The sequence below is a fragment of the Suricata suricatta genome, chromosome 12 (assembly GCF_006229205.1).
Source record: "Suricata suricatta isolate VVHF042 chromosome 12, meerkat_22Aug2017_6uvM2_HiC, whole genome shotgun sequence".
Lineage (NCBI taxonomy): Eukaryota > Metazoa > Chordata > Mammalia > Carnivora > Herpestidae > Suricata > Suricata suricatta.
This window is the reverse complement of record NC_043711.1, coordinates 65,166,977-65,188,679: the sequence shown is the minus strand read 5'-3', so window position 1 is coordinate 65,188,679 and position 21,703 is coordinate 65,166,977. Positions and strand designations below refer to the sequence as shown.

The 21,703-nt window shown below is 41.4% G+C and overlaps 1 protein-coding gene and 1 long non-coding RNA gene across 4 annotated transcripts in view; one reads left to right on the top strand and one right to left on the bottom strand.

Annotated features, from left to right (window-relative positions):
- Window positions 1-21,703, top strand: part of PCSK2 (proprotein convertase subtilisin/kexin type 2) — a 289,537-nt gene that overhangs the window by 164,408 nt on the left and 103,426 nt on the right. The window lies entirely within an intron of this gene.
- The window catches only part of LOC115274174, a 19,333-nt gene continuing 10,282 nt past the window's right edge, over window positions 12,653-21,703 (bottom strand). Inside the window, exon 3 of the long non-coding RNA XR_003901122.1 lies at window positions 12,653-13,072. This is a non-coding gene — a long non-coding RNA (uncharacterized LOC115274174). The remainder of the gene's footprint in view (window positions 13,073-21,703) is intronic.

Genomic DNA, 21,703 nt, shown 5'->3' with positions numbered 1-21,703 from the left:
TATAGAACAGCAATAAGAGACAGAGCCACCTTTTTGAGCCCCACCAATAGCAGGTGAAAGCCAGCTGACACCAGAAGCAAGTAAGCCCAGCCAAGAAAGCAGAACTCTCCAGCTGAACCCAGCCTAGATCATCAAGTTCCCAGCCAAACTGTAGACCCGTAAGAGATATTAATGCTTACTGTCATCCACTGCTGACAATTATGGTTGTTATTATGGAAAGGCTGTTACCCATGCTTAACCCCCTCCCCGCTCCTCCCATCATCACAACCTAAGGAGAATATAGGTTTCTGACCCTATCCCAGACCTGCTGAATTGAAACCTTTAGGGATAGACCTTATAATGTGTGTTTCTTTGAAAGCTTTCCCAGATCCTTATGATTAATCTCATCATTCATTTCAGCACATTACTCATTCACTCATTCAACAAAGCTGTTCCCCTAGAATATATGACTACATCACAACTAGATCACAAGCTCTTTGTAAGGAAGTGTGTACTTTTAAATTTTATGTCCCCTTTAACATTTAGCATCATGGTTAGCAAGCATTTAATAAATATTTGTTCAGTTGCACTGAATATTAATTCATCATTCATACTTTTGCAAATTAAATCTGGGGCTCAATCATAGGATGACCTTCTTTCAGCAAAGAAGGGAAACTCTATCAGGCAAAACTCTCTGCCTCCCAGCTTCCAACCACCTCATAGGTGGATCCCCTCATTCCATTCCCCATAATGCATGTCCCTGGTGAAGGACATAGAGGACCATAGAATTAACAGAGATCTCCGTGGCTGGAGGCCTGGAAAGAATATGCCTCTCGGTATGGATAATCCTCATGCAGGTAGCCAAGAGTTATTTCTTTTCTGTACTGTCTACAGCTTGTCAGGTGGTAGAAATGTAATTAATTCCCATATGCGGGAGGACAAATTATGCTCTTTGGTTTGGTTCAAAACTGGGAACATGATATATTTATGCTCTAGAGTTATTTCAACAAAAGAAGCTCTTATAAAAGAAAATAAAAGCCCACCCCTCAGGATCTGCACTTTCCATTCTTTTGATGGGTTCCTGACAGGTGACTGTGTCTGAAGAGAGGCCTCTGGAGCACTCTGAAGGACTTCCAGCTCTGAGCCCACAGGAAGTGCCTTTGAGCTTGGCAGCTGTGTGCACACCAGGACTCCAGGTTGCAGATGGCCGCCATGATGAAAGGTCACCTGCTGGAGATGTGCTCAGTCCTCAGCCCTGAAGGACTCAAATGCTATGAAGTATTGAGTGCACGCATGGCTCTAGGCTTTTAGACCAATTAATATTTAAATAACCACATTAATATTGCATTTGAAATTGAAGTTTAAACAACTTTTATGTCTTATTGAAAGGAAGAGTTGGCTTCTTTCTTTGTACTTGTTAATGCTGGTCAGGTTGTAGTAAGTGCTTTATCACCAGGACACCAGACTAATTATTGGGAATAAGAATTTTTTCTTAATCACTTGGACAGATCATCCATCAAACAACTATCATGTGACTCAACCCATGTGGTAGAGGAATCTGTTCATTTTTACAGGAATGTACTTTGGTATAAAAATGGAAGAAAATGATATCTGGTTTAACTGAAATGAAATTATTTGTTTGGACCTAGAGGAAAAGCAAAGAAAAAAACTCGGGATAATTTATCTTTCCTTGTTGCTCAGTTGACTAGTTATTGTTCCATTGGACCAGGTCAACATTTAAGAAACTTGTACTGAGTTTCTACCATGTGCAAGATGCTGTGCTATGGGCCTGATTATAAAATGTGAAAAATCTCATCCTCACCCCAAGGGATTTCAGAGTTCAATGGAGGAGGCACACTTGTAAGTACATAATTACATCATGATGTGCACAGTGTGATCCTGGAAATAAAAATACTGCCTACTGTGGGAACACAGCAGCAAGAACAAGCAAGTTGGCCCTAAAAGTTAGAGAAGGGAAGATACTTAAATGCATTTAAACAATGTCCTCTTGGGTTGAGACAGCATATGAATTTGCCTAGAAGCTTGTTCTATATGATACTGAACAAAAATGATTGAATTATAATTAGTTTTTCATCTAGAGATTTGCTTCCACCAAGAAGCCCAGACTAAAAGCAGCCCACAAAAGTCATTTTCTTACCTTAACTCCTCTAAAGGCCTTTGACACAGTCTCATCTCTTAGACTAAATTTAAATGACTTAAAGACCAAGATAAGGTCTTTCAATTTTTGGTTCATGTGAGAATCAACTGGAAGCCTTGTTCCTCAAGGAGATCATTAATAGAGATTCTTCTGTAAATAGATGACTGAATTATGGATGAATGGATAAAAGGATGGACGGGTGGTTGGATGGATGGATGGATGCCAATGAGACTATTAGGATTCTATTCTTCTCATCACCAAACCTATCTATTCAGAAAAAGTATAGTAATTTTACATTACATGACAAGCTGCAAGAAAGTCATTTGTGTAAATGTAAAAAATCTTTTCTCCACTGCCTTTGTTTCTTTCTTACTCCTCTCCTCATTATTAGATACGCTCACTGAATTCCCAAGATGTGAAACATTTCACTAAGTTTTCTACTTTGACTTTTTACCTCAGATAATAAAAAATGCTTAGGTGACCAAGCCTTGCTTAAAGCAGACCTTACAATAATTAATGTGCCAATATCTCCTTGCTGATGCCATGATGAAAAATGCTGCCCCTACTAAGGTGACATCATCATTACCCTCTCCTTTTCTTCAGGTGCTTATTTCCCCACCATGTTTCCCTAAAGCCACAGTTCTGGATATCTGGGAGCCTGTCCAGATTCCTGATTCCACATGCCCCATCCCGAAGGAAGGAGTGGGTGACCATCTATAGTGCCTGTCCAAACCTTGATGTCAAGCCACAGAGCCTAAGTGGGTGTGTCCACTGGAGCCTGGCCTACCTGTGGTCGTTGCCAGGGCCACTGTGCATCTGATGGAGACTAAAGGTCTGGCCCATCATCCAGTCTTAGTTTTCTGAAGTGGCAACAGAGACCAAGAAACAATACCCAGACCCCATGTAAAGAACACTTGTATAGTTGTACTCAAGAATCATGAGGACCACACTTTGATTTCAACTAGACCCCATCCTTCTAAAATCTCTCAATCATTCTTCCTTGAAGCCAATGCCTTTGCAGTAGGCAGAATTCTAAAATGCCCCCAAGATACCCACCCCCTGGTTTAAACACCCTGTATAATCTCCTCCCTTTGACTGTGATCAGTACCTGTGAATATGGTGGAATGTCACTTCTTTGACCAGGTTGCATTATATGGCAGGGTTAAAGGGATTGTTAGTGTGTAATTAAGATTCCGAATCACTTGACTTTAAGTTAATCAAAGTGGAAGTTATCCTATGTCTTACATAATCAGGTGAGTACCATAAAAAGAGGATCTATAGATCAAAGAAGGAAGAAGCAAGAGCGATTTTAAGCAACAGAGGCTTTCCATTGTTGTCTTTGAAGAAGCAAACTGCCATGTTGTGCAGACGCACATGTCAGGGAATGGAGGGCCCCCGTTAGAAGCTAAAGGCTTCAGGAGCACCTGAGTGGCTCAGTTGGTTAGGCAGCCGACTTTGGCTCAGGTCACGATCTCACTGTTTGTAAGTTCGAGCCCTGTGTTGGGCTCTCTGCTGTTGGCACAGAATCTGTTCCTTCTCTCTCTGTCCCTCCCCTACTTGTGTGTATGTGCTCTCTCTCACTCAAAAATAAATCAACATTTTTTTAAATCAACATTTTTTTTAAACTATTAAGAACCTGAGGGTCTCAGGCTTACAACCACTGGGAATTGAATTCCATTAACAACCAGTAAACCTGAAAGAGGACCCCAAGCCTTACCTGAGATTGCAGCCCCCGCTAACTCCTTGATTTAAGCAAGGTGAGATCATGAGCAAAGGACCCTGTTAACCCATGACCAGAAACTCTGAGATAATAAACGTGTTCTTTTAAGTTTGTAGGAACTTGCTATACAGCAATAGAAAACAGATACAGACTTATTGATTAGATTTGAGCATGAATTGAATGACTTGCCTTTCCTCTGAGTTAATAAAAATAGACTGTTCTTCAGGTTTTTCTTTTGTTAATATGGTTGCTTTTAGTGCAAAAATAACTCTGTCATAAATAATAATTCTGCTACAACTGAGGGCCAGGGAAATTTAGTATGGGAGTTAAGAACTTTAGGGCCAGAAACCCCGAGTCCTTATCTCACCCCAAGTACTTGCTAGCTATACGACCCGAGGCAAGTTAATCTCTCTGTGTCTCATCTGTAAAATAGTAATACTTACTGGTAAGTATTGTACTTATGATTGCAATTAGTCAAGTGAGTGGTGTACACAAGGCCCTTAAAACTGCTCCCGACATATTGGACACCCTGCGTTAAGGGGTGTAAGTTGCAATTTAAGCAACTTGCCTCAGATCACACAGTTAGATTTTAGCAGAAGAAGGCCACAAATGTGAGATGGTAGGACCTCAAAGGCCATGTTCTTAACTCCTCCTCCCTTCGCCACAAGGACACATAATGGATTTATGAAGGCCATTTTGTAAATGAAATTCAAAGAGCCAATTAGTATGTTATTCTCATTTTTCATGTTTTCCCTCCACTTTCCCATTGTTACAAAGTGTGCCAAAGTTCATGAAGAATAGTCTTTTTCATTCTGCTTTTTAATTCAATGCTAACCCGTCCCAGATACTGCAGGATGTAAAGCACTTACCCTATTGCCTGCTTGAATTACATTTTAGCCTTGAAGGACACCTTAGAAATATATTCCAGGGAGATATAGATGCATGGGCCTATGGAAAGCATGACATATGTATTTCTTCATTGTTATAAAAATAGAATGTGTGAGTGTGTGTGTGTGTGTGTGTGTGTGTGTGTGTGTGTACGTACATTAGTTATTACTGTTACTACTACCTTAGGCTGCATCCCCTGAAGCAACTGAGAAAGTGATTTTCTGGGGTATCCGTTCTCAGGACAAAGGGTTAGTGGGATGCAGGGCAGGCAGAAGTCTAGTCTTAGCCTGACATCTGGGAAACTCTAGAGCATGAATCACATCACAAAGTACATCCCTTCCTGAGGCTCAGCATTTTGTACCCCATCAGTCAGTCACTAACTTCCAGGGTCACTGGGACCTGTATAACATCCTGGGCTTGGTTGAGTCCCATTTGTCCAAGGACAATTTTCCAGAGAAAGAGAGTAGCAGTGATTTTTTAGCAGCCAACACTCCCAGAGCTGGGGCATTGGTGCCCTGGCCCAGTGAAGGGAATCTTGGTGGGCACTGACAGTGTCAGTACCCAGGCCCTGCATTGCTGTGATCCTCCTCAGCAAGGACAGGGTCCATGCCGTACTACTGTCCACATCCTCAATGCTTAATACATGGTGTGCAACCAATCAGGTGATTGATCAATGACTGATGAATTAATGAATGAATGAATGAATAAGATCAAGAGAAAGATTTGACCTCAAATACTGAAGAAAAAGTCTCAATCTAGACCAAGGGTAGGGGGAGATGTGATGACAGAATGGCCATGTGGTCACCAGAGTAACAGCCCTCCAAAATATCCATGCCCTAATCCCTGCAACCTGTGAATAGGTTACACGGCAAAATGGACTTTGCAGATGGGCTTAAGTTTAACTTAAAATAGGGAGACTCTCCAGGTAGACCAAATGTAATCATGAGTCCTCACAAGCAAGAAAGGAAAGCTGGAGAGGTAAGAGAATGGAAGGAGGGTCAGAGAAATTCGAAGCATTACAAGGACTTACCCATCATTGCTGGACCAGAAGAGGGAGGAAGGGAGACCCTAACCAAGGCACTGGGTGGCATGGAAGCTAGGGGTGGCCTCCAGCTCAGCCAGCAAGGAAACAGGGACCCTGGTCCCATTAGGCATTGAATTTTGCCAACCACCTGAATAGCAAGGAACAAATTCCTCCCAAAAGCCTACCGATATGGTGTCAGACTTCAGACCACAGAACCATTGCAAACTATAATATATTTGTGTTGTTTACATTTGTAGTACCTTGTTACAGCAGTGAAAGAAGACTAATCAGGCCACCATCATTGAAAACAGGGTTTTCCCTCCCCCTGGAGAACGGAACACACAAACCCCGCAGGTTGCTGAGGGAAGAACATTGCCCCCCACAGCTACCCCAGCCCTGCAGTCTTGGTGGGGACCCAGGTAAACCAGTTATGAGCCCAGAAACAGCCTCGATGGACCCCAAACTGCTCCACATGGAAGTCCAGCAAATCAGAGCTGTTCCAGCAGCACGTGTGTGGACTCTGAGGCAGATCAGTGTGGCCAAAATTCATCCCCTGAGACTTCTTAGTCCTTATCAAAATAGACACACAGCGCCCATACCATCCCCATTTCTCGACCACATGTTTTCTTAAAGCTGCCTGCGCTGTAAGTTTTGATTTGAGGGCAGTTACCAGTGGGTTTTTTTTTTAAGTTTTATTTTTATTATTATTTTTTAATGTTTTATTTATTTTTGAGAACATGACAGAGTGCAAGCAGGGGAGGGGCAGAGAGAGAAAGAGACACAGAATCCAAAGCAGGCCCCAGGCTCTGAGCTGTAAGCACAGAGCCTGACATGGGGCTTGAACTCACCAGCAGTGAGATCATGTGATCATGACCTGAGCCGAAATCAAGAGTCAGATGCTTTATTGACTAAGCCATCCAGGCGCCTCTATAGCACAGCTTTTTGGGGTTTTTTTTTAATACTTATTTATTTTTGAGAGAGCATGAGCAGGGTAGGGACAGAAAAAGGAGGGAGACAGAAGATCTCAAGTGGCTCTGCACTGAGCACTGAGCCTAGTGTGGGGCTCGAACTCATAAACCGTGAAATCATGACCTGAGCCACCTGAGCACCCAGGGAAGTTACCAATTTTTAATCTCTTTTCAGTGCCTCTAAGTTAACATGGTTGAAACAAATGGAGGAAGGATGGTCTGTCCTTGGTACATAGGAAGATGGGCTTTGCTGAAACAACTCTAAGGATTTGACAGATGCTCTGGTCTAGTCCCAACTCACTACATAGGGGGAAACTGAAGCCAAAGAGGATTGGCAGAACTGGTCCTCCCAGTATACTCTCCAACACCCCCAACCCTGAGGCATAGCTGCCCCAGCTCCCTCTATATGCCAGTTCAGAGGCAGTGTGGAACCACATACCTGGATGTTTCTGCATGCTCAGGCAAAACCTAGGCCAGGCAGAGAACCAGCTGTGGGTCTCTCTAGGGGAGCTTCAAGCATCTTGGCCCCTCTGAGCACAATCTCCCCCTGCCAAGTCCTCCCAACTTACCTTCTGCCACCAAAGGGAACCCTCTGGATCAGGTTAGGTCTGGCCCGTTCTGACCCCCTTGTACCATTCTTGTGTGCCCCCACCCTGACTTTGATCTATTTGTGCCTGCATTGTGGAGGCTTGCCCTAGGGCTACTGGAGCCTACTTTGCCCCACATGCATAGAGACCTGATATATCTGGGAATCAACACTCCCTCTTGGCACTTTTTAATCTGTGACTGCCGGTGGGGGCATGAAAACCTGGTCTCAGGCTGGGAAAACATTGAGGTGCAACTCACCCTCCAGTGCCCCCCACAGGACTTGCCTGAAACCCCATCTTGGCTTGGCTTCCTCCCCTGTTCTATCATGCTTCTCTCCCCTCCTTCACTGCTTTTCCCCTGGGAAAGGACATCTTCAACGAATCACCTCAATAAATCCCATAAGCCTTCATCTCCAAGTCTGCTCTGGGAATCCTGAGCTCCTTACCTTTGAGCACTCTGGAACTTGGGCAAAGCTGAATTTTCCATCCTACATGGCCAAGGTGAAAGAATCTCTGATGTAGAAATAAGATTAGCTTCTCAACCATGGTAATCCTGCAGGCTCCCAACCTACGGGAAATTATTTTTCACAAAGAAAGAACCCTTAATTATCAGTGGATAATTAAAACCTGAAGCCAAGTGCAGGAAGCCAGGGCTTGGCTCTGAGCAATGTTCCTCCTCATCATCCCCAGGACGATGGTGAGGTCTGTACTTTTAATGTCGTGCACACACAACCTCTCCACAATGCATGCTCTGCTAGGCAGAAGAAGAATAAGATGTATTACAGTGTGTGGGAGATGTTTTCATTAAGCTATGGAAATAGAAGCTTGTGTTTTATAGCTCCAACGTTGCCAATTTTTAAAATAAGAGGTTTAGTGTAAATCTAAGCTATTCAGGGAGCATGAGTCCAAGGACTCCCAATGAGTGACTGTGAGCAAAAATGCATTGTTTGATCTTTATAGTGCTCAGTTTCCCCATCTGGAAAACAGATGATTGTTTTCCCTGCTTGAGAATCAAAGGGATATGATTGTCCATATTACTGACTTGAATAGATCTTTGCTGATCTATCAAAAACCAGGAGCACCTGTGTGGCACAAGCAGTTGAGCATCCAACTCTTGATTTCAACTCAGGTCATGATCCCATGGGTTGTGGGATTGAGCCCACCTGTTGGGCTTCACGCTAAGTGTGAAGGCTGCTTAAGATTCTCTTTCTCTCCCTCTCTCTTTTTCTCTGTCTCTGTCTCTCTCTCCCTCCCTCTTCCCCTCTCCTTTGTTCGTGCACTCTCTCTCCCTAATAAAATTAAATTAAAATGATGATTTAATCATACACACACAGAATATATATATATATAGAGAGAGAGAACTCTCTAGAACACTAAAAGCATTGCTGCCCTTCTGGTACTGATCTTGGATCACCCTCCCTTCTCTTCTCTGCCAATCCCCACAAACAGACACAAACATGTCCTCTGCTGAACTCATAGAGAATGTTCCAGAAGATGCAGTGGGAAGGGGCCAGTCTCTTTGTGGGTGCCAGCATGTTGACCAGACAGGCCCTGAATCATTTGACATTGTCAGTACCTTGTTGAGATTCCTACCAGTCACCTTACAAATAAAAAATATATTCTCTGTGAAAAAGACAAGCCTGGGATCATTAACAACTCTACTCATCACTCACAAGTAATCACAATTATCCTATTTTCCATTATAGTTTGGTTTATGACTTTTCATTTGTTGCTTGGCTGGTCTTCAGTCATAAGTCTGCCTTCCCTTGTGGTGAAATGGTTGTTGTCAACAGAGTACAAGACCTGTCTTTTCTCTTCCACCTCATCTCCCTGCCATGGTTCTATTATTTTGATTCTTCCTTTTTGTCTCCATCAACTTCTTTTGAATCACAGCAATACTGATACTCAACATTTGTTGAGTATGTTCTATGTACCTCTCAAAAATAGGAAACTAAAGATCAGAGAGGTTAGTGATCTCCCTTAGCTCACACAGCTAGTGAAGAGTAAAATGTGAAGTTGAGCATTTGTCATGCTGACTTCATTCAACTGAGCCCCCTCCAGGCTCCTACAGCTAGCAAATGAGCTGTGTTTTCATTATCAATATTAACCTCCACACACCATATTTACAAATCCTTCCAAAGGAAAACAAACCTGCCCTGGAAACAATGCTTATAATTATAATCATGGATGCTACTTGTTCCTCACAGGGAGTGCTTGAAATATCAATTTAAATGCAAATGAACCTTATCATCCAAATTAGACTCATTCCACTGTGTTGAAATTAATATAGAAAATAATATCGAGCCCTAAATTATGAGTAATTAATATTGACACAATGAAAAAAATACACTCTCATTTCAATATCTTGGGGAGGAAAAGACTTGTTTATGTGCGTGCAGGGAGGACTAGAAGGAGTAACTAGAACACAGTAGCCCCAATGCCCGGCATAGCTTACATGCAAGATAACACGACAGAAATATGGGGGATGACAAATGGCAATGATACACCTTAGGACCAAGTAAACTATTCTTTGATTGTAAAGAAAATACACTAACCTAGTATCTAAGGGACTACATGCTTTTTAGGAATAAATTATTTCAAGGGTGCTGAGTGGTTCAGTCGGTTAAGCATCAGGCTCATGATCTCAGCTCAGGTCTTTAGTTCAGAGTCATGAGTTCAGGGTCATGAGTTCAAGCACCACCTTGAACATGCAGCCTACTTAGAAAAAAAAGAATAAATTATATTACAAATACTAAAGAACTCTAAGGAGAGCCTGAAAAAAATAATATCTTTTAAACATGAAAACAAAGAGAACCTGTGTCTCCTCTATAATCTCACTTAAAGGTTGGCAAACTGTGATGCACGGGCCAGCCACCGCTTTTTATAAAGTTTTATCAAAACCCAGCCACACTTGTTTGTTGTCTATGGCTCCCTTCCCAGTAGAGTGGCCAACTGGAGTAGTTTTGACAGACACTGTCAGTCCTGCAAAAGTCTAAAATTTTTACTATTGACTTAAAAAAAAAATCTGCTGAAATCCTCTGATCTAACCAACTGTTCCTTCAAGACAGAAAAATGGCTTTGTTAGAAACAGGAGACCAGAGAGTTGCAATGTGGGTCCAGTCAGGGCAGTACCGCTTTCCAGCAACGTGGCCTCTACCAAGCTGCTAAGTGTCCAAAGGGCTAGCATCCTCATGTGTAAGCTGACAAAATTGGACTCTTGTCTGTTATAACTCTAAAATCTTATGAAACTCTCCCTGCTTCCAATAAAATCACTGATTGGGAAACAAAAGCTAAATTAGTTTTATAAGCAAATGAAAGTGTCGAGTACTTGCTTGGAGAATGACAGACATAAAGTCAAAGTTATATTCCTTTTCCATGTGCGATGCTCTATATGTTAATCACTGTGACTGAGTGATTTCCAAGAGTTTAGCATTTGTTAAGGCCTTGAATTGCCCCAGAAGCCAACTCTGAGATGCTGATTCACAGATCTGTAGTTTTAATCACATATTCCTATCATAGCAATTTTTGAGCAGCCTCTCTGAATATATTCATAATTACTTATTTATACACACAGTATATGTATGTACTACCATAACAATGGACTATGTACATTATAAAAATTCAAGAAAGAAACCTTTAAAGGGTAAGATAAAAATAAATATTTAAAATCTGATAATACATACCCATGTCCATAGCAACATTTATCACAATGGCCAAAAGGTAAGAGCACCCAAGTGTCCCTTGACAAGTGAATTGGATAAATGAAACATCTGCACAATGGAATATCACTCAGCCTTAAAAAGGAAGGAAATTCTATTGCTTGTTACAACAAGGCTGAAACTTGAGGACATTATGCTAAGTGAGAAAGCCAGTTACAAAAAGACTCTGGATTCCATTTACATGAGGTACCTAGAGTCATAGTTCCTGGAGACAGAAAGCAGACTGGTGGTTGCCAGGAGCAGGGGAAGTGGGAGGGAATGGGAGTTACTGCCTGATAGGTATAGCATTTCAGGTTTGCAAGATGAAGAAGTTCTGGAGAGTGGCTGCACAACAATGCAAATACACTTAACACTACCAAACAATACATTTTAAAACGGTTAATTAAGATGGGGAGCCTGAGTGGCTCAGTCAGTTAAATGTCTGACTCTGGCTCAGGTCATGATCTCATGGTTTGTGAGTTGGAGCCTCGCATCAGGCTCTGTGCTGACAGCTCGGAGCCTGGAGCTGCTTCAGATTCTCTGTCTCCCTGGCTATCTGCCCCTCCCCCACTCTCTCTCTCAAATAAGCATTAAAAATTTTTTGAATAAATAAAACTGTTAAGACAGTAAATTTTTTTTAATTTAAACATTTTATTTATTTTTTTAACTTTATAAAGTTTCATATTTTTTAACATATGCAATTATTTTCCATCATTTACAATACAGTAGTTGCAATGACACTCAAAACAGAAAAGCAAAGTAAAAAATCAAAACACCAACTTCTGTTTCATGTAATTAGACTTATACAGAAATTAGAAGGTTAAGTAACAACTAGTTAATCACCTAATTTCACAGCTACCTCAAACATATTGTAGTATAGAGGTGGAATTTAAGGAAAGGTATTAAGCAGGCTGTGTTGTAGCCTATGAACAAGTAATATATTGTATCATTTATCTTGAATGTATCATAGATAAGCTGCTATATAACGATTGCCACTTAAGACAGTAAATTTTATGCTATGCTTTTTTCACTCCAATTAGAAATAAATACATAATTTTCTAATCAAGCTTATAAAAAGGAGTTCTAATATTTTGTCCTCAGCCCCCAGTGGATCATTTTACCCAGCCCCTGGGATGGGCATGCACTTTGGAGACTTTTGTACTAAATAACCAGTGTGTAACCTTGTCCATGGGTACCTTTGGTAAAAGGTTCTGAATAAATAATCCTTTGGCCAACTAGATGTTAGGATCTCTCTCTTCAAGGAAGATAAAGCAGTGTAATACAAATGGAGCTAGTGAGCCCCACAAAAACATGTGGATCTCAGTTCTGGCATGCCTCTACTATATCTTCACTGTGATTTGAGGCAAGTACATCAACCGCTCTCGATTATACATTCCTCACATGTAAGAGAAACATGTTTTGCGGGAACTTCGGTGGCTCAGTCAACTGAGCTTCCAGCTTCATTTCGGCTCAGGTCATGATCCCAGTATTGTGAGTTCCAGCGCTGCATCAGGCTCTGAGCTGTGTGTGGAACCTGCTTAAGACTCTCTCTCCCTATGCCCCTTCCCCCCTCTCTCCTCAAAAAAAAACCAAATCAAACAAAACATGTTTTCATTTATTTGTCCAACAACTACTTATTGACTTATTAACAACTATTTATAGTGTCTATACCAGGATCTATGGTATATTAGTTATAAAATATCTCATATGTTAGTTCTAGATATAATATAATATTTGTGGATAACAAATTACTCCCAAAACTTGGACACATAAAACAAGAATTTTTATCTCATACTGCTCCATGGGTCAGGAAGTCGGAGCGGCTTGGCTGGATGGCTCTGGTTCAAGGTCTTTCTTGAGGTTGTAGTTAAGATATCAGCTGCGGCCGCATCGTCTGGAGGCTTGACTCGAGCTAGATTAACCGCCTCCAACATGGATCACACAGGAATGGGTGTTGGCAGGAGGCCTTCGTTCCACCCCCGTGTGGGTCTTTGTGAACTGCTAGAGCGTCCTTGTGACACGGCTGCTGACTCCCTCCAGGGCAAGTGATCTGAGAGGGAGCAGAATGGAAGCTTCAAAGTCTCTCAGGATCGAAAAAAAGCCACCCACCACCATTTCTCAATGCACTATCTGTTCTATGGATCGGACTTCTTCGTTGTGGGACACTCTGTGCAAGGTCAAGAATACCAAGGGGCAAAAATTCCTGGAGGCCAGCTTGGCTACATTGATGAATAAGGTAGACACAGTACTTACCCTCAAGGACCTTATTGTCTAGAGGGAAAAATTGACTCCAAATAAGTAATTACAGGAAGAATGGTTTATTGGTGACGGTGATGCTTTGCTATGATGGAAGAGTCCTCTAAATGTATGTAATGTCAGGAATTTGAGCTGGTCTGCGTTGTGAGGGAAGTCTTCCCTAAAGAAGTTGCCTTAAGGCTGAGGCAACAGATATCTGGCAGCAATGGAAACAGCTTGTGCAAAGGCCCTGAGGCAGGAATATGCTCAGCCTTTTCAGAGATCTCAAGAAACCTTGTGTGTGTGTGTTGAAGGAAAGGAGGGGCGTATTAATTCAGGGAGAAAATGGCCCGAGCCGACACTGGACAAGAGGAAAGACACCTGATTGTGTGGACTTTGTGAGCCATAACGATTTGCAACTTTATCCTAGAAGCAAAGGGAATTTTCTTCTTCCAGAAAGTAGTGAGGTATGGAACAAGATGCCTGGGATTTGGTATTTTTCAAAGATCTGTCTGCTCTGGATATGAGTTGTGGGTGGGCAAGGATGGAGGGCCAGGAGACCATAAAGGAGAGTTTTCTAAGAGAAAGATTACTTGCAAAAGAGCTGTCATTTTTTTTTTAACAAAGAGCAAGAGGAAATGTAAAGTACCCCCAATTTTGGAGATACTCACTAAATATTACTTCCCTCTTGCCCTTAAAACAAACAAACAAATAAGCAACTCAGGAACATTTAAAATAAAGTGATATGTGCAGAACAGATCTCTCTACAAAGAGAAAAAATATTGTCAAATACTGCAAGCTTCATTAGGCACCTTGGAAGCTCAGGCACTAGGGGCCAGAAGGAGCCTTGTTTTGGGAAATAGAGGAGGACTTAGCAGCAATCTTAAAGCCTTGCTCTGCCATCAGCAGGAATCCGGACCAGCCCACAGAGAGCTCTGAATAGCATTTATGATGCTTAATCAGAAAGCATGCAGCGTTGATCTGGAAATTAATTGGATGCTTGGGTGTTTCACACATCATGGGGAGTTAGACATCACAAAGAATTTGATAGGAATATATTTAGAAACAGTATCACTGATGTTCAGTCCCAAGCAGAGACCCTTATCTACTTTAGGGCTCATTATATCCTGAGTGACAATGGGTACTTAGCAAATCTCTTTTGATTATGATGATTAACCACATTGCTCAGTGTCTTTAATAGCTAGTGAGGAATTGGACCAGAGCTGGGGGTTTCTAAATACTGTGTAATTATTTATTTAATCATTTTTACTCGACTTGCTGTTTTAACTTAATAGATTGTTTCTAAAGGCAACTGTATGTAACTACCATAATGGAAACCCTCACTTGCTATGCAAGTAAGGGCAATCATTAAAGCAGACACAGTCCACTGCTAGAACTCTCTGTGCATGGCCCATAGCAGGTGCAGTGTGCCCTGAGAAACGCCAGGCTGGGACGTGCCTGTAGCAAAGGAGTGTGGAAAAAATAGCCAGGTCATTAGTCCCCACAGCTGTGTGTGCCGGCAACACTCAGCAACTGATATATGGAAAGAACGAAGGAGGGTTAGAGGGAGATTTCTTAAGTGAACAACAAGGAATACAGATTCCATGTACCTAAGGATGAAAACTACATGGAAAGGATTTGAAAATACGCTAAGGCCTAGAGACTTCTTAGACTTTGTAGCTCCAAGGAGCACCAGCTAGAAAACCCAGAGAGAGGGGATGCCCCTCCTGGGACAGGGTCTGGGTCTCATTTATCTGGTGTGTCTATAATCTGGGAAGGGGCAGGGACTGAACTCAGTAAAGGCTCAGTACTGTGTTTACGGCTGCTAGAAGAAGTTTCCTTCAACTTTTGCTCCACACGAAAATAGCTACAGAGATACCTAGAAGTAGGTATTTGCGCAGGGCAAAACTCTACCTGCAACCTCACACACTGCTCAAGGGAATGCTAAACGGGGCACTTTGAAGAGTTCTGGCAGTCGTTTACAAAGTTAAACACACACTTACCATACAACCAACCAGCTGTCCCACACCTAAGAATTTACCCAAGAGAAGTGAAAGCATATGTTCATAAAAAGGCATATGTAAGGATGTTCATAGCAACTTTATTCATGTTAGCAAGAACTGGAAATAATTCAAATGCCCATCAACAAATGAAGGGATAAATGAAATTGAGGTGTGTTCATAGAACAGAAAGAATACCATCCTCCAACCAAAGGACCAAACTACTGACACATGCAACAAAATAGGCAGCCCCCAGAAACACTATGCTAGCTGAAGAAGGCTGAGAATGGACACGGAAAAGTACACACTCTCTGGTTCCATACAGAATGGTGGTTGACTGAGGTGTAGGGGGATTAACTGAGAAAGACCTGAGAATTTTCTAAGAGAAGGAAATGTTCTCTGTCTTGACTGCCAGGATGGTTACATGAGGGTAAAGATTCCCAGCTGCACCCTTAGCATCACATACTGTGCTACAGATAAACTATACTTCATTTTTAAAAGTACCATTTAAAAAATAACCTATTAGCAAAAGAGCTACTTAAAATCAGTTACTACTGAGAATGCCCCATGAATATGGGAATAGCAGGAATTCGAAGGTCCTCACTGCCCCCTAGGAGGAGATACATGCCTGCCCATCTCTCTAGGTTTTCTCAAAAATAAAAGAGAAAATAGATGCCAAGATATTTGGAAACTCTCCGGTCCTGTAGAGGCTGAGAAAGATATTGTTTACCATGATTACTAAATCCTGAGAGCCACATCACTCTTGCTTTTTTCCATAGATGCATTTTTAATATAAAATGAAGCTTGCTCATAATAAAAAAGATTTAGATGTTACAGGAGTTCAGATAAAAGAAAAACTGCCTTTTCCCTCTCTCCCCTCTCCTATCCCTCATCTGTAAATCCCACTCACTTCCAAATGTTAATGATGTAGCTGTTTTGTGTGAATCTTCCAGATTCTTTTTCCAAACCGGAATCATACAGTAGATCATAGTGGGCAACCTGCCTTGTTATGTAACAACATAGTCTCTTTGCATAGTATGGATGCACCATAATTTATTTAACTAAGCCCCTAAAGTTTGACTTTTTGATTCTCCCCCCAATGTTTTGTTACCATAAACTCTGGAATGAATACATTTCCTTTACCATAGGTCTTTGGATTCTTGTATCACTATTCCTTTAGAATAAATTCCTAGAGGTGAAATTTCTGGGTCAAGTAGTACATGCAATTTTAATTTTGACAAAGCTTATCAAATTATTCTCTGAAAAGATTAAATCAATTTACAGCCCTCTCAAGAGCATCACTTCTTCTGATCTCACAGAGAGGGAAAATAAAGGGAATGTTGCAATGTTCAAAGATTCTCCAATGTCCTTGAAAAACAAAGGTGATGCTGAGGCCAACGTGTCGCTATTTTCAATGCTGACTTGAAATTTCCATAATGAGGAAATAAAACACATGATTTAAAAAAACTGTTAAGCAATGAGATTAATGAGAGTTGAGAGCCTATGACTTGAACATTTGCTGGTTAATAGATTTAGGGATAGAAACAGTGTTGCGTCAATTACAGTAATTAACCAGAGATGAAGATGAATTGAAGGGAACCTCTCTTGCCAGCCAAGCCTCAATTTAAATGCTGAGTAATGAGCTGCTGATGGGGATGGGAAGATGAGAAATGGGTTAGGATTGAGAAAACATGAAGCTCTCATTCTCCAAGATGTGTGCCAGGTTCTCAGAAACAGAGTTCCATTCTGCCTCCACATCCCAGAGAACCCCATCTGGAAGAGCTTGCCTTTCAAGAAACAGGACGCTTTTTAACAAACACATTTTGGCTATATCCCCCAAGGTATTTTTTTCCCTCCTTAAATGGAGTTAAACTCTTCCTGAACCTGAAAGAATATGACCCTGAAGGAAACGTACCCTGTCCCTGTGATGGAAAGCACAAACAGGGAAAACATCAAATACAGCACTTCCGCATCTTGCTGACTGAGTCAGAGAGAATTCATGACCCAGCTAGTAATCAATTTTTTTGGAAATAGGTCTTTAGAATAGGAAAAAATAAAAATATTTGAGGGGAAAGACAGTACATTCCAAAGCAATAACTAGAAATCATCTATAATACTTCACCAAGACTAAGAGCGCTTTCCTTATTATTGCATACAATCACTCTGGCCAAAAAGTCAATGGCTGTTTTTAATCCCCCCCTCCTTTTTTTTTGACAGAAAGTAAAATTTATTCTTTTTGGTGAAATGTTCTACAACTTTGACAAATGCATAAAATCACATAACTATCACCACAACGAAGAAACAAGAGATCCACATCACCCCAAAACACTTCATTCATGCTGTCTCTTGTGGTCAACTCCTCAGAAGCCCCCACCTGTAGCCCCTTATAGCCACAGATCTATCTTCTGTCCCCATAGTTGTACTTTCTCTAGAGAATGTCATATACATGGAAACTTAGACTTGTGAATCTGGCTGTGGTCATGCATTTGTGACTTATCCATGTGGCTTTGTATATTATACTTGTTGGTTTTTTCATTGCTATGTAGTATTCCATTGTGTGCATGTACCACACAATCATCCAGTTGTGGGACATTTGGATGACCTCCAGTTTGGGCAATTATAAATTAAGTCACCACATACATTCACATGCAATTTTTTGTGTAAAATTAAAATTTCCTTTATCTTTGGATTGCTGGACCATATGGAAACCCAACTACTATTTAATCTCCTTAGAGTACAAATTGCCTAGAAACAGTTCTGTTGCTCCTGGGGTTGAATACTCTTCTCCATGAATACTGTTCTTACTCATGTACCAGGAGTCTGAGAGTGAACAGGCTATGATCCGGTCCTGTCTGGCTGTTCATTCTAGCTGTGTCCCCAGCACGGAATGAGGAACTCAGGATATGGACTCTGGTGCCTTCAAGCCCAGTGACTCTAGAAAATCACTTGCTCAATCTTGGGAGGGCCTTAAGTCAAGCTAAACCACGACATTCCATTTCCTTTCCTCTTCCCATCAATGTCTGTGTCTTAAAAGTTTCATAAAGATTTGTATACAGATATTGGGATTTTCAAGTGAATAAAATACATTTAAATGGAATTCTGATTATTTTTCTATTTGAAATTTTTTTGAAAATGTATGCAGTTCCCAAATTTGCTCATTAATGTGAATTTATAATGTGATTATATTCCCAGAAAGCTAAAAATATTATTGCAATTATAGAATCCCTATATCTGAATTATTAGATATAATTTTGATGATTTGTCTTCAAAAAGATAAAATATTTAAAATTGTTTCTTCTTTTCTATTGCAATTGAACACAGCTGAGTTAAGTTCAATAAGTATTCAATTGAGACTAAAGATCAGCCGTTTGCGACACACATAATGATTTCTATCTTGTTTGAATTGAATTAAGTGTATGAGACCTCTATTTTTATATCTAGTGTCAGCTTATTTCATTTTTCCAATTTCCACTTGATTTTCTGAAATAATAAGGACAGAATGCAATTAAAATATGCAAATAATGCTGCATACAGCACCGTCATAGCTAATCATGGAATACATAAAGTAATAAGACACTGGCACACAAAAAAAGAAATTTGAAGAAGTCAACATCTAATGCATAAAACCACAACTAATGCAAAGGTGAATTTTAGAGGTTTGGAAATCTGTGAAAGCATGCTTGTTTCATTCTGCCCAGTTCCAAAAATAAACGGTCTTATTTTAATAGTCTTGTTAATATGTAGAAAATGAGCAAGTTCCACCCAATAACTTCCACAGTCAAATGATACTAGAGTTAACAAAATGATTTTAGACAATCCTTTGTCTTGTAATTAGTTCATTCATTCATTCATTCATTGAACATGCTTTGACATCCCCTATGTCCATAGTGGCATCAAGTAAAACATGGTCCATATCCTTGAACCACTTACAGTGAACTGGATGGGATGGAAAAGTGAGGCAAGAATTGTGGATGGATATCTAGCCAAATCAGAGGGTCATGGGGGAGGGATCTTCTTAAATGGGGTGATATTTGAGCTGACTCAGCTTAGCCTAACTTAGGGAGGAGAGAGCTCTCTATAGATGAAACAGCACAGAGCATAGGCATGGATGGAGTGCTTGGCAGGGAGTACGAGAAGGTAACACTAGAGCCTGGAGCCACATACATGCTTCCTAGACTGCTGGAACAAATTACCACAAACTGGGTGACTTATAACCACAGAAGTTTATTCTTTCATGGCTCTGGAGGCTAGACGTCTGAAATCAAGGTCACAACGTGGCTGGTTCTTTCGGAGACGCTGAGGAAGAGTTGGTTCCATGCCTCTCTCCTGGTCTCGGGTGGTTGTGGACAACCCTTGACTTTCCTTTGCTTATGGACCCACACTCTAATCCCTGTCTCCGCCTCCAGCTGACATTCTCCTCCTGCCTTGTCTCTGTCTCTATCACTTCACATGGCATTTTTTTATTTAAAAAGTGTATTTCTTTATTTTGAGAGAGAGAACGAGAAGGGGAGGGGCACAGAGAGAGAGAGAGAGAGAGAAAGAGACAGAGAGAGGGAGAGAGGGAGAGAATCCCAAGCAGGCTTCATGCCACCAGTGCAGATGAACCGTGAGATGATGAACTGTGAGATCATGACCTGAGCTGAGCCTGAGAGTCAGATGCTCAACCAACTGAGCTACCCAGGTGCTCCCACATGGCTTTCTCATAATGACACCAGTGAATGGATTTAGAGCCCACTCTAACCTAGTATGGCGTCATTTAACTTGTTTACATCTGCAAAGGTGCTATTTCCAAATAAGGTCACATTCACAGGGAATTTGGTCTTCCATACCAAGGTTCTGACTTCAGCATATCTTTTTGGCAGACACAGTTCAACTCACCACAAAACAGAGTCCCGCAAACTACAGCCCACCCATTGACTTTTTGTGGTTGTTGTTTGTAAATAGGGTTTTATGGGAATGCAGCCACACCAACTTATTCACCTGAGGCAGAAGTGGGTCACTGTGACAGAGACCATATGGTCCACAAAGCCTAAAACATTTACCAGTGGGCCCTTCTAGAAAGTTTAGGGACCACTGAGCTAAAAGAAATCGGTAATCATGAATGGCCTTGAGGGTTAAGCCAGGAGTGAGAATATGGTGCTGACCACTCTTGGGAATGTGGTCTGATGCTGATAGAAAGTGCGCAGGCACCAGTGGGCTGGAGAAGTCACAAAGAGAAGGTGGAGTGGCAGGGGATTTGCAGGCACCAGTGAGATATTGTGGTGATTAGTGAAGGAAGGGGTGGGAGGCCATGCAGTGGAGAGTGGAGAATGAGATGTGGTATATGCAACTGGGACAGGGATGCGTTCGGGGAAGAGCAAAAGGGAGGTGTGCAGATGGAACTGAAGGATGGAACTGAAGGAGAGTCATCGGAGCCGAGCAGGAGGGGGAGAGGGTGGGAAGGCCGTGGAACAGGAAAGCAAGAGGGAAGATGAGCATTCTCCATGGCTCTTAAAATGCCAAGGCTGAGGATGGTAGTTGCTGGAGGCCCGCTCCGGCGGGTCCAGGGCTCCCTAAAGGGGTAGCGGCGGACGAGAAGCAAATGAACATTGAGACACTCAGGCAGTTTCTTAATTGGTCCAGCCTGGCAGCGTCTTGTCCTATTTCCTTACTATCCCCATATCTCCTTCTTCTCTCCTCCTGTATCTATCTCCTTATATCCATTGTATCTCCTGTATCTCCTTATATCTCCTATCTCTTGTATCCCTTGTATCTCCTCCTCTAGCCGGGTCTTGGGCCTTTATTTAAAGACTTATGACATCACAAGGTGGAATTTTTACAAATAATTCTCAGTGATAAAGATGCTTTGAAAAGGGTGCAGAAACAGGTTTTACAGAGGTATTACTTCAAAACTATTCTAATTACAATGAGGTAACTTACACATCATAGGGTAACAGGATATTCTTAGTGAAAAGTAGATAACATACACATTTGTTTGAACCGGCAGTAAATCTTACAACTAAGAAGATAGCAGGATGTTTTTAGTTGGAAGCAGATAGCAAACATATTTTACAACAATGATGCTAAAATTCAGTCATAGACAGGGCTAGGAGGCATTCTATTTGGCTCACAAGAGGAAGAATACTTTCGAGATGGTTAGTAAGTAAACCTTTTGTCAACCTTGTTCTTTGATGTTAAAGGTGTAGGCGCCATAGGCGCCCCTAGACCAGCTGGCCTTTGCATTTGTGTTTAAATTGTAACTACTCTTACCTATCCTCACAATGGGCACCAAATTAGCATATGTATGCGCAGTGACTTGTGTCTGGCTCTTGTTTCTATTTCCTAAGTTAGGCTTTTGTCTCCGGGCCAGGGTAAACATTATCTTTGTGTTCTTTAACCCCCTTTATTTCCATGTCTTAAGTTTGTGAAGCTCAATAGAAGAGCCTTTCCGACAAACATCTGCAGTG